Source organism: Pristiophorus japonicus, unplaced genomic scaffold (assembly GCF_044704955.1).
Source record: "Pristiophorus japonicus isolate sPriJap1 unplaced genomic scaffold, sPriJap1.hap1 HAP1_SCAFFOLD_33, whole genome shotgun sequence".
Lineage (NCBI taxonomy): Eukaryota > Metazoa > Chordata > Chondrichthyes > Pristiophoridae > Pristiophorus > Pristiophorus japonicus.
The window spans coordinates 7,433,632-7,447,044 of NW_027253106.1; the positions used below are offsets into that span (position 1 = coordinate 7,433,632).

General features: G+C 42.7%; 1 non-coding gene across 1 annotated transcript; it reads right to left on the reverse strand.

Annotated features, from left to right (window-relative positions):
• Window positions 1-10,466: 10,466 nt before the first annotated feature.
• Window positions 10,467-10,558, reverse strand: trnar-ucu (transfer RNA arginine (anticodon UCU)). The gene is given in 2 exon segments: window positions 10,467-10,502; window positions 10,522-10,558. It is a non-coding gene; the product is annotated as a tRNA-Arg (tRNA).
• Window positions 10,559-13,413: the final 2,855 nt, after the last annotated feature.

A 13,413-nucleotide genomic window follows, 5' to 3' on the forward strand; every position in this document is an offset into this window, starting at 1 on the left:
TGATATCACACAGAACGGCATGAATATCCTATAAACTTGTTCGTGTCTTTATATGGACACACCTTATCGATCACAACTATTATCGCAAACATTATTATGACCATAAAGAATTTAAGGAATCATGCAAAAAAAAGGAACAATAATATGATGCAGATTCACAAGTTATAATTCATAAGTCCAATGTAATTACGGTATGCGTCATGGCAGAACGAACATTTCGACCCAGATATTATAATTGCATTTAAAAAGACAGGTCAAGTCCCTCGCCAATAATACGTGTGAGATGGGCAGACGAGTGACCATTAACGACGGCACCGCCCGCCTCACCAACACCAACGAAACCGATAGAATGTTCCACACATAACGCAGGACCACCATGCAGGGTCGTCCTGAAAACGGAGGGAATCCAATTGTAAGAAAATATATATAACATGAGATATTAGCTGTAATAGTAAACCTGACGGACATAGGGCTAACAAAAAAATGTGACCTTAACGTACGGGCATTTCACACTCGAATGCTAAGCATAGTGTTGATAGAATCCGGGATGTCTCATGAGCATCCAGATACCGGAGCACTCTGTAAGCGGTTCAGACCTACAGACAGAAACGTGGTCTGATCAATGACGTCTTAACAAGTGTCAATACGGGAACCTGATTTATAAATGCCCTTGGTATAAAAGCTATACAGTGACAATTGGAAAGTCTTAAAGATACAGTCAGGAATTTGCTGCAGGGGAAGACAGATGCCGTCAAAGAGGCAGTGCGTGAAAGCGATGGGACAGCAGGGAGCTTAGTCAAAAAGTTACAGTCCTGCAGGGCCATGCTGCCACCATTAATCGCTGGATTGACTGATAATTCACTGCAGAAAAAGCAGAGGTTCAGCGAGACCTCTGCCACGCTTGTGGGGGATGGATGATTGGGCAGGTCAGGGAGAACCTGTACAAAATGCACAAGGGTGAACTCCCGGAATGGATGAACAGCACCCAGCCTTTTCACCGAGCACAGCACACAGGGTCACTGTACGTGTGCACCATGAAAGGAATGACAATATTTTTTCCGTTAACCGGCTGATGCAAAGATTCACTTTCTGCCCTCGTGGGGATAGTCCAAATGACTCTGGTAATGACGAACGGGGAGGTTGGATCACACCCCCAGTTCGAGGTAGAAAACTGGGCCTAATCCCGGGTGAGAACTGCATGCGCTATTAACCAATGGATCAGTATGCCATCAAACGGAATGGATCCTGAGAGGGGTCACATTATCAGGGTGCCGCAGCGTATAATGTCTAACTATATGTCAACATTCAGTAGGCTGAGGAAGCGAGGATGGGTGCGGATTTAATGAAACCATCGGGTGTGTCTTAGAAATAAACTCATCAGAACCGAATACAACCACTCAGCCTAACGCGGAAAGGGGGAATACTGTGTGGTAACCAACCAGCCAACTTATGCCAATGGAAATTATCTCTGTAATATCACTAACCCCAAATTCTGCTTCACCCCGATGCTACCGGTAACAATCGGAGGAGCACGAATGAAGTATGTCCATGCTCGAGAAACCATTAGCCTGAGACTGAATGATGACATTAAACAAGATTAGCACCCATATGAAAGTGAATTGACTGCACCAATACCCCACCTGCCCGAGGACGTGAGAGATATAAAGGATCTTCTGCCTGCAAGTATAAATCTATATCACGTGCTCAAACAGTAACAGCGCGAACTGGTTTAGGACATTGGAAAAACCTTCAAAGTACAACCTGGTACGAGAAGGCATGAAACTGGGGACTGAAAGATAATATCCAGCCATGGATACGTATCATTTCTCACTTATTGGTGGCATTTCAACTGATTTTGGCACTATTCTGGTTGATAATGGCATGTGCAGCTTGTAGAAAGTGTAGACACCAGCAGCAAACTAAAGCAATGACACGTATGCAAGAGAAAGATAGACTGTTGTTGCATGTGAGACAGTAATACCCCGGATTAAGAAATAGACATCACAAACCTGGTGGCAGATCACTGCAAAATGCAGCGGGAAGTCTAAAGCATTAGATAGCTTCGCTCTACTGGTCTCATGGGCTCGGGGGAGCCAAGGACCAGAGGGGGAATTGAAGTAGGAATTTTAGAAACCACCAGAGTGGAATAATGTTGCAGTCTGTGAAATGTGTTCCGAAATGGACAAGTCGTAATATTGAGTTTCAGGATCAGCATCAGGGAAAAAAGCATGTCAAGTCGTTTTTGTCGGGTAACAACACGCAATGCCAATCAGAAAGCAGTTTATCTGCAAGAGGATGTGGTGGCAAGCTTAATAAAGATAGATATAAAATGCAGACTTGCGGTTAGGCTAGTTGTTGAATAACATTAAACATGGCTTGTTGTTTCATAGGTGCAAAGTGTAAAATTCCTCAGTGTAGTGGAGCAGGTGACTTAGTGAATTGCATTTTTTGGCATTAAGTACTGAGAGCTGATCGCCACAAGCCAAGGAGGCATTAATGGGTTGCGTGAACTCAATTCAAACTGCTGTTCTCCCTTGGCCAAGGTAAAGGTATTCGAAAAAAAACATAATTTTATACTTTAGTAGACTTGGGTCGCGCTGGTATTTTGAATCCACAACAAGAGACACAGGAGAGGGCAGAAAAAAAGATTAACGATGAAGATACCATAAATGCATGGGTATACAGAACAGGGAATGATGAACATGCCCGGTTTATGTTGCCTTGAAAAGAGAAGGCTGAGGTTCACCGAATAAAGCTCTTAAAATATCAAATACTTGGACTGAGCAATTACAGTGATAGTATTTTCAGTTGTGCTTTAGAACAAAACCAGAGGGCATCAATATAAGATACTCACCACAAAGTCAAATAAAAATTATTTACGCAGATAGTGGTGAAAATGTGGAACTCGTTGCCACAGGGAATGGTTGAAGCAAATAGTGTCGATGCATTTAACGGGTGGGTAAGTTAAGCATTTGAGGGAGAAGGAAATAGAGCAGTATGCTGATCAAGTTGCATGAGTAAAGACAGGATAACGACTTTTTAATTCCAGATTTGTTTAATGAACTGAATTAAATTCCCCAGCCGCCATGGTTGGATTTGTACTTATGTTTCTGAAATACAAATACAATAACATTACCACTGTGCTGCCATGCACTAAGTTTCATCCCGCAACTGTGTAACTTGGTCAAGGGGATGAATGACCTCCTTCAGCGCCTATGCAACAGGCTTGAGTGGCTGAATGAACTTCTCCTGTTCTTGTGTAACCTGCCTCTATGTGCTGTATATTCTTCTCCTTTTCCTATATAACAGGCTAGGGATTTTGAATGTCCTACTGCTTTTCCACTGAAATAAACTATATGGGATCAATGGCCTCCTCCTGTTCCTATACAACAGTTTCGAGGGACTGAATAGCGTTTCCCTATTCCAAAAACTGTCTGGAAGATGCTGAAACACCCGCCTCATGTTCTTTTGTAAGATGCCTAAAAAGCTGAATGGCTGCCTCCTGTTCCTATTGGACATGTTTGAGGGGATGAGAGCCTGCTCCTGTGTCAAAGATTTAAGGTCCTGTATGGCTTCTGCCAGTTCATGTGCAATAAGCACACTTAGGATTACATTGGATTATTTTGCATATACGGCACTTGCAGAGGCCATTCAACTCAGCCAGTCGGTATGCTGCACTGGAGCCTCCTCTCGTCTTTCCTCATCTAAATATATCAGCCGAACCCACTATTCCCTTCTACTGAAAAAGGCTTGTCTTGCATCTCCTTAAATGCAATGATGCTATTCGTTTCAACCACTCCCTGTAGTAGCGAGTTCCACGATGTCACCCTGCTTTGGGATTATGAGTTTCTTATCAATTCCCCATCTGATTTAATGGTGACAATCTTATAATGATGGCCTCTGGTTATGTTCTTAGCGACAAGTGGAACATTCCTATTGTATACATCATCAACACCTTTCATAATGTTAAATGTCTCGATTAGGTCACCACCGTTCAAGGGAAAATGAGCCAGCCTGTTGATCTTACTCTGATATTGATCCGCTGGCTCTTCTGGTATTATCCTTGTAAATCTTCTGTGCATCCTCTGCAATGCCTCTATTCCGTTTTTATAATATGACGACCAGAACAGTATACAGTCCGCTACGTGTGGTCAAACTGACGTTCGATACAGTTTTAGAATAATGTCTTCACTTTACAATTTTATACGTCAAGAAATAAATCCTATTGGTTGCTTTGCTTTTGTGTGGCCTTGCTAACCTGTGTCGAAACTTTTACAGTTTTGTGTAATTGTACTTCGCGTTCCCCTTGTTCCTCTGCAGCAACTAGACTGTGCCACCCGCCCCCCACCCACACCCCCCCGCCAAATAATAAGTGACCTCCCCATTCCCCTTCCAAAATATAATACCGCACATTTATATAGTTAGAAATTAATTTGCCAATTATCTGTAAATTCTGCAAATTATTAACGTCCTCCTTAAATGTGTTGCAGTCGTCCTCAGTATTAACTATCCCACTCTCTAATTTGGTGTCATCCGCAAATTTAGAAATTGTGTTTATGATTCCTAGTTCTAAATCTTTCATATAAATGGTGAACAACAGTGGTCGCAGACTCGATTCTTGTGGAGCACAAATACCCACCTTCTGCCGCTATGAAAAACTACCTTTTTCTCATACTCGCTGCTTTCTAAATTTTCTTTTATTCATTCATGCATGTGGTCATCGCCAGCAGGGGAACCATTTGTTGCCCATCTCTAACTGCCGTTGTGAAGTGGTGGTGAGCCACCTTTTGCAATTGAGTGGCTCGCGCAGCCATTTCAGAGGACCGTGAAGAGTCAACCAGATTGCTGTGGTTAAAGCGTCAAATTTATGCCCAGTCTTTTCAGGACTGCAGCTTTCCTTCCCGAATGGAGATTAATGAACCAGGTGGGTTTGTTTTAAAAATATCGATTTATTTAATTAAATTTAAATTCCCCTGCTCTCGTGGTGGGCTGTTATTTCATTTGTGCATTATTAGTCCAGCGACCTAACCATCATGCTGCTATGATTGTCCTCGGGTTATAATGTACTCGAGGGGTTGGCGGCTGAATAATTCCTCCTTTTCCGATGCAACAGATTCGACTGGTTAAATCGACTTCTTCTCCTCTTGTCGAACAGGCCTATGCAGCTGTACTGCTTCTGCCTGGCCTATGCCTGAAGCTCGAGTGGTTAATAGACACCTCCTGACCTTGTGCACAGGTGAAGGTTTTACCATTGCTATGAAACTGCTCCGTGCGACCGAATAGATTTCGACTGTTCTTATACAACAGGCACAAGCAGCTGATTGCCTTCCTCCTGTCCTTTGTAACCGGCGTTAAAGATTAATGGACTTTACCAATTCGTGTGGAACAGGCTCGATTGCTTGCTCCTGTATAACATAGTCAAGGTGCCAAGATAACTCAGAATAAATTAGTTTGGTGGGAATCGATACAACAAACTTTGAATGCCTTATATGCCATTGATTAGCAGTCCAATGCGCTATCAATTGCGCCACAGAGCGGCCAAATATTGCAGCAATACAAAAGTAACATAGTATTGATGCCGGAAATCTGAACGAAAAACAGAAAACTCTGCAAGCACTCAGCAGATCAGGCATAATCTGTGGACAGAGAGATGGAGTTAAAGTTTCAGGTCAATGAACTTTCATCGCAACTTGTCTGTTGAAAAGAGATGTGGAGTCAGAGCAGAAACATTCTGTGTTCGTTTAAAAGGGAAGTGCTTTCAGTAGCGAATCAATATTTGTCTGTTTAACACAATTGTATTGTCATAGAGCATAGTAATTTACAGCACGGAAGGAGGCCATATCAACCCATCGTGTCCGTGACGTCCGAAAAGAGCTCGCTAGCCGAAACCCCTGCCCATTTCTCGGTCTGTAACTTTGTAGGTTACTGTACTTCACGTGTAAATCCAAGTAATTTTTAAATGTGGCGACGGCTGCTGCCTCTATCATTCCTTTCTCGCAACGAGTTCCAGATACCCACCACCACCTGGTGGAAACATTTTCCCTCAAAACCCCTCTACAATCCTACCAATCACGTTGAGTCTATGCCCCATGTTTTGTTCCAACCCTGCAAAGGGAAATAAACCCTTCCTATGCACTCTATCTAGGCCACTCATAATTTTCTAAACTTCAATATGGTCCCTCCTCAGCCTCCACTTTTCCAAAGAAAACAACCCCAGCCCATCCAATCGATGCAGACAACTACCATCTCCAGTCCAGTCAACATTCTCGTAAGCCGACACTGTAACTCACGAGTGCAATCAGATCATTCCTGTAATGCGGTTTTCAGAAAAGCACGCAGTACTTTATCTGTGGCCGAACTGGTGCTTTACACAGTTCACGTGTAACTTCCCCGATCTTGTATTCTATGTCTCGACTAATAAAGGCAAGCATACTGTTTTGCTTCTTATTTATGTTATTTCCCTGGCCTGTTACCCTCAAGGATCAGTAAACATGCACTCCAACGTCCTCCTTTTTAATGTGTACTCCCTTGCCTTATTAGATCTCCCCAAATGCATTAGCTCATACTCCTCCGGGTTGAAATCCATGAGCCACTCTTCTTCTCATCTGATCAGTTCATTGATATGTTCCTGCAAGTCTACAGCTTTCTTCCTCATTATCAACCATACCTTTTTAACCAAGCTTTTCGTCACCTGCACTAATTTCTAATTATGTGGCTCAGTGCCGAATTTATATTGCATAATACTCCTGTGAAGTGCCTTGGAACATTTCGCAACATTAAAGTTGCTATATTAATACAAGTGGATGGAGTTGTTTAAAAGGGTTGATGCATAATTTTATGTAGAAATTGCATCACAGAAAAAAACTTTTTCCCCAACTGGTTTTGTCGGAGTTAATGCTCCACACTAGCCACATTCACCTCATCCTATAGCATATCCTTATTCCTTTCTCACTCATGTGCTTAGGTAGCTGCGCCTTTAATGCATCTGTGCTCTTCGCATCAATTCCTGCTCGTGGTGTCATCTTCTACATCCTACCCACTCTTCGTAAATAAATTACTCTTGAATTGCCAACTGAATTTATCGGTGACAATCTTATATTTATGATCTCTATTCTGAAATCCTGCATCGGAGCAAATATTTTCTCCTTGTCGACCCTATCAAACCGCGTCATAATGGTAAAGATACCTGCCTTGTCTTTTCCAGGGAAAGCTCCCGAGTCAGTTGACTCTGTCCCCATAAGTAAATCCTTTCAGTTCTGGCCAAATTGCTTCCTTTTGTGCTGTGAGTGTCTACGAATCTACAATTTAGTATTTCACATCGACTGAGACATGCAACCGGAAAAGCATGCAGGCCAATTGTCTGATATTTAGCACCGAACACTGGACAATTAATTAAAGCATATTCTGTAGCTGCAATGACCAAGTGGCTTCGGCATTAAACTTAAAATCCAATGGGATTTCGCCGTGCAGGTTCGATGCCTGCGCTCAGCGATTCTCGAGAAAACTGATTATTTGATCCCGAGCCTGTTCAAAATTAGTGATTGTTGTAAAGATCATTGAGAAATATAAACTACATGAAAATAATGCCTTTCGAAAAAGAGCCCTGCAAGGTTAAGGTGGAAATCATCTTCAGCTGATGAGTTGACAAAAACGACTGCAGCAGGACTGAAACCTGCATTCTTCTGATAACATCAGATTTCGCGCCAAAGTCAGAGGCTTTATCCATTAAGTTACGTGACCCTGCAGTTCGCAGCTGAATAATGCTCAGAATGAGCGATTACAAACGGGAATTGTATATATTTCAGTTCCATACTTTGAACTGCAAACCAATCATTGGCATTGAGCCATTCACTGATTGAATTACGAGAAGCTCCAAAATAAAGGAGATAATCCAATTGTCCTTTAAATGCGTGAAACATTCTGCAGGTCCATGTGCTCTCGAAAGAACTAGGATTTTGCAGCATTGTTTCAAATTATTGCAGTAACTGTGTGAGTTTCATTACTAAATGTTTAAGCTGCTGTAAAATAATAAAGCTAAGATACTCGCAACGCCCTCCACGTCCCCAAAAAATAACAACTAAAGGCATCAACAGGGTTAGAACACACGGCCTTGTAGTTATCAACGCCACATTTTAACCAACCATGCTAACCCGCCATGTTAACTTGCACTTTTATTGGCTATAAAAGAAAAAACGAGCATTTCTACAGCTCTTGTCATATCAGGAGTTCCCAAAGCGTTACACAGCCAGTTAAAAACTTTTAAAGTGTGGCCACTGTTCTAATATAGGAAATGTAAAAGCAGATTTACACTATCAAGAACGCACGACGTCATAATGTCCAGATGTTGGTTAAGTGATATATATTGACCACAGGAACTGGGGTGAACTCTCCTGCTCTTCTGCGGAATAGTGGCCTGGGAAATTTTTAGGTCCAGTTCGGAGGGCAGACCGGGCCTGGGTTTAAGATCTCATCCGAAAGACAGCAACTCCGACAGTGCAGTGTTCCCTCACTACTGCAACTCCAATAGTGAAAAATCGACTTGAACTCCTCCTCACCAACCTGTCTGTCACAGATGCATTTGTCCACGGCATTCTTGGTAGGAGTGAACACAGCACAGTACTTGTGGATACAAATCCTGTCTTCACACGGAGGACACTCTGCAACGTGTTCTCTGGCACTACCACCGTGTTAAATGGAATAGATTCAGAACAGATCCAGCAGCTGAAAAATGGGTATCCATTAGGCGCTGTCGGACATCAGCACCAGCTGAATTTTATTCTTCACAATATGTAACATTATGGCCCAGCACATCCCTCACTCTCCCAGTACCTTTTTAGAGGCTGATCCCACAGCCTTCTATTTTCAAGAGAAAAAAGACTCGTCTGTTCATCCTTTCCTGATATAAATATGCCGTCTGTTCTGGTACCATCGTTCTAACTCTGCCCTGCAAACTCTGCAATGCCTCTATTTCCTTTTTATAATCTGGCGACCAGAACTGTAAGCAATACCCTAAGTTTGGTTAAACCAAGATTAAATACAAGTTTAGCATAACTTTGCTACTTTTCAATTCAATACATCAAGAAATAAATCCTCTTGCTTGGTTTGCTTTTTTATGGGTTGATAACATGTGTTGTAACTTTTAGAGTTTTGTGTATTTGTACTCCGAAATTCCTTTGTTCCTCTACGCCCCCCAGACTGGCACCCTCCAATTCTTCCCAATTCTTCCTACCAAACTGTGTTACCTCACATTTATATGGTTTGAAATTCATTTTCCAATTATATGCCCATTCTGTAAGCTTGTATATGTCGTCATTTAGTTTGTTGAAGTCCTCCACGGAATTGACCATCCTCCTGATTTGGTGTCATCTGCAACATTTTGAAATTGTTGTTTTTGATTTGCAGGTCTAAATCTTTAATAGAAATTGTGAACAACAGTTATTCCAGCACCGATCTTGTGGAACACCACTACGCAACATCTGCCACAATGAAAAGCTATTTTTTACCCCTACTCTCTGCTTTCTGTCTTGAAGCCAGTTATTTATCCATTCATCTAGTTGTCTCCTGACTCCGCATTCGCTGACCTAGCTTGAGGCATGTTTTTCTCCTGCCTAACAAACTAGAGGTTCTAATGATTATTTTATAAATTCATGCATATGGGCAACGTTAGTGAGGGCAGCCTCTGTTGTTCATCTCTAGTTGCTCTTGTGAAGATCGTGGTGAGCCACCACATGCACCTTTAACTCACTGGGCCATTTCCACGTTGCTGTGGTTCTGGAGTCGCATATAGGCCTGCACCGGTAAGGACAGCAGCTTTCCAACACTAAAGCAGACTAGTAAACCATATGGGTGTGTTACGAAAATGGTCACCATTACTGATACTTGTAAATTTCTAGCTTTATATAATTGAATTTAAATTCCACTGCTTTCGTGTTGGGCGGTGAATTCCTCTCTCTGGATTACTCTTGCATTAAAATAAACATCATGCTTTTATGATTACCCCCCCGCACCCTGTGTAATGTGCTTGATGAAACCAGGAAAACAGGTTCGTGGGTCTGAAATGCCTCATACTCATTCTATGCAACAGTTTCGAGGGGTAAATGGGCTTCGAATCTTCTTGTACAACAGGGTTAAGGAGCTGGATGACTTCTTCCTCTCTTCTGGCTCAATCCCGAAGAGTTACTTTCCTCCTTCTGTCCCTGTATAACAGTCTCCAGGAGCTAAATGGCTTCCTCCTGTGCATTGCAACTAGCTTGGGGGGTTAATGGACTCCTGCTGTCCATGTGTTGCAATCTCGATGGCCTGCTCCTGCTTCTGTGTAATCGATTCAGGGCGTTAAGAAAAATCAGAGGAAAAGTGGGGGGGATTGTAAGAAGAAGTGCTCTAGCAGCAGTTTCCCTCTCTGAATTGTTGATATGCTGCAAAATGCATTGTGCGGCCCAGTAAACAGGAAAGCCTGACGCAAATTACGACTCTGGTGGGACTCGAACCCACAACCTTTGAATACCTTACTAAACTTCTCACTAGAAGTCCAATGCGCTATCCATTGCGCCACAGAGCCGCCGTTTGCTAAACGAATACAAAAGTAAAATAGTGTTGATGCCGAAATTGTAACTCAAAACTGAAAAATCTGAAAACACTAAAGTAGACCAGGAATAATCTGCGGAGAGAGAATCAATTTTCATGTTTCAGGTCGATGAACTTTCATCGCAACTCGATCATTCTGTGTCTGTTTAAACGGGATGTGCCGTCAGTTCTGGATCATTCTGTGTCTATTTTAAAATGATGTGCTGTCAGAGACTCATAGAAATTTACAGCACGGACGGAGGCCATTTCAGCCCACCATGTGCGCCCTGTCTGAAAAGAGCTATCCAGCCGAATCCCACTTTCCAATTCTTGTTCCGTAGCCCAGAAGATTGCGCCGCGTCAAGTGCACATCCATCTAATTTTTAAATGTGGTGAGGGCTTCTGCCTCTCCCATCCTTTCAGGCAGTGAGTTCCAGACCCCCACCACCCTCTGTATGCAAGCATTTCCCCTCAAATCCGCTCTACCCTCCTACCAATTACTTTAAATCTGTGCCCCCTGGTTGTTAACCACTTCTAAGGGAAATATATCCTATCAATGCACTCTATCGAGGCAACTCATAATTTTATTCACTTCAATGAGGTCCCCTCTCAGCCTCCTCTGTGCCAAATACAACAACCACAGCCGATGCAATCTTTAATCAGAGCAAAATTATCCATTCCCGGTAACATCAACGAAAATCAACTCCCTACACTCACGAGTGCAATCAGATTGTTCCTGTAATGCGCTGACCAGAACAGCATGTAGTGCTCCAGTTGTGCCCCAACTCGTGTTTTATAAAATTCAAGCTTAACTTCCCCGCTCTTGTATTCTTTCGCTCAGCTAATAAAGGCAAGTATTCCGTGGTGCTTCTTAACCACATTATCTACATGGTCGGCTACCGAAAGGGATCGGTGGAATTGCACTCGAAGGCCCCTTTGCTCCTCTGCACTTCTCAGTGACCTACCATTTAATGTGTATTCCCTTGCCTTTTTAGCACTCCCCAAATTCAATACCTCACACTTTGCAGATTGAATTCCATTAGTCTCTTTTCAGCCCGCCTGACCTTTCATTGATATCTTCCTGCAGTCTACAGCTTTCTTGATCATTATAAACCATAACTGTTTGACCAAGCTTTTAGACCACTTCACTAATTTCCACTTATGCGGAACGCAGTCAAATTATTATCCCATAATACTCTCGTGAAGCGCCTTGGGACGTGTTACTACATTAAAGGTGCCGTAGAAATAAAATTTGTGGTTGTTGTATCAAAGGTGTCTTACCTAATGTTATATAGTTTGCGCCACAGAAAGGGACCATTTTCCACAACTGAATTTGCCAGAGTTAATGCTCCACACGAGCCCCCTTCTACCCGACTTCACCTCGTCCTCTCAGAGATTCATAGCTATTTATAGAACGGAAGGAGGTCATTTCAGTCATCGTTTCCGCTCAGCCCATCAAAGAGCTATCCAGTCGATTCACACGTTCCAGCTCTTGGTCCATATCCCTGTAGATTATGGCGTTTCAAGAGCACCTCGAAGTACTTTGTAAATTGGTTGATGGCTTCTGCTTCTACCACCCTTTCAGGCAGTGAAGTTCAGACCAGCAGCACCATCTGGGTGAAAGCATTTCACCTCATAGCCCCTCCAGCCTCCCACCAATGACTTGAAATCATTGTTTCCCTATTGTTGATCATTCTGATAAGGGAAATAAATCCGTCCCATGCACACTACATGGTCCACTCATAATTTTATACACCTCAGTAAGGTCCACTCTCAGGCTCCTCTGTTTCAAAGGAAACAAGCCCAGCCTATCCAATCTTTCCTCATAGCTAAATTCTCCAGTCCAGGCAACATTCTCAAAAAACGACTCTGTCTGCACACGGGTGCAATCAGATATTTCCTACAATTCGGTGACCAGAACAGCACACAGTACTCTAGTTGTGGCCTAACTAATGTTTTACACAGTTCAAGGAAAACGTCCCCGTTGTTGTACTCTGTGGCTCAGCTAATAAAGGCAAGCATTCCGTGTTGCTTCTTAACCACCTTATCTACCTGGCCTGCTACCATCAGGGATCTGTGCACATGCCCTCCAAGGCCCCTTTGCTACTCTGCCCTTCTCAGTCACCTATCATTTAATGTTTATTCCCTTGCCTTATTTGCCCTCACAAAATATGTTATTTCACACTTCTCCTACTTGAATTCCATTAGCCATTGTCCTGCACACGTGGTCAATTCATTGATGTCTTCCAGCTGTCTACAGATTTCTTCCTCAATGTCAACCATGCTAGTTTTTGACACCTGCGCCAATTTCTACTTATTCATGTCGGTATCAACTTGTTATTGCATAATACTACTGTGAAGCGCCTTGGGACATTTAACTACATTAAAGGCGCTATATGAGCATGTTGTTGTTGATGTTTAAAAGTGATGCTACTTAATGTTGTATAGATTCTGCAACATATAAAGAAAACATTTTCCCCAACAGGTTTTGCAGGCGGCACACGAGCGCCCTCCCGCCCTACTTCACTTAATCCGATCAGCATATTCTTCAAATACTTTGTCACACATGTGCTGAGGTACACCCTCTTAGATGCATCTGTGCTTGTCGCCGCAACTACTTCTCATGGTAGCATCTTCCACATTCTACCCACTTTTGGTAAAGAAATGACTCTTGAGTTGTCGATTGAATTTATCGGTGACTAGCTTATATGTAAGACGACTATTTCTCAACTCGCGTACAATAGCAAATATTTTCTCTCTGTCGACCCGACCAAATCCATTCATAATATTAAAGTCCGTATCTGCCTTGTCTTTTCCATTGAAAAGCTCACCAGTTTGTTCAGTGTTTCC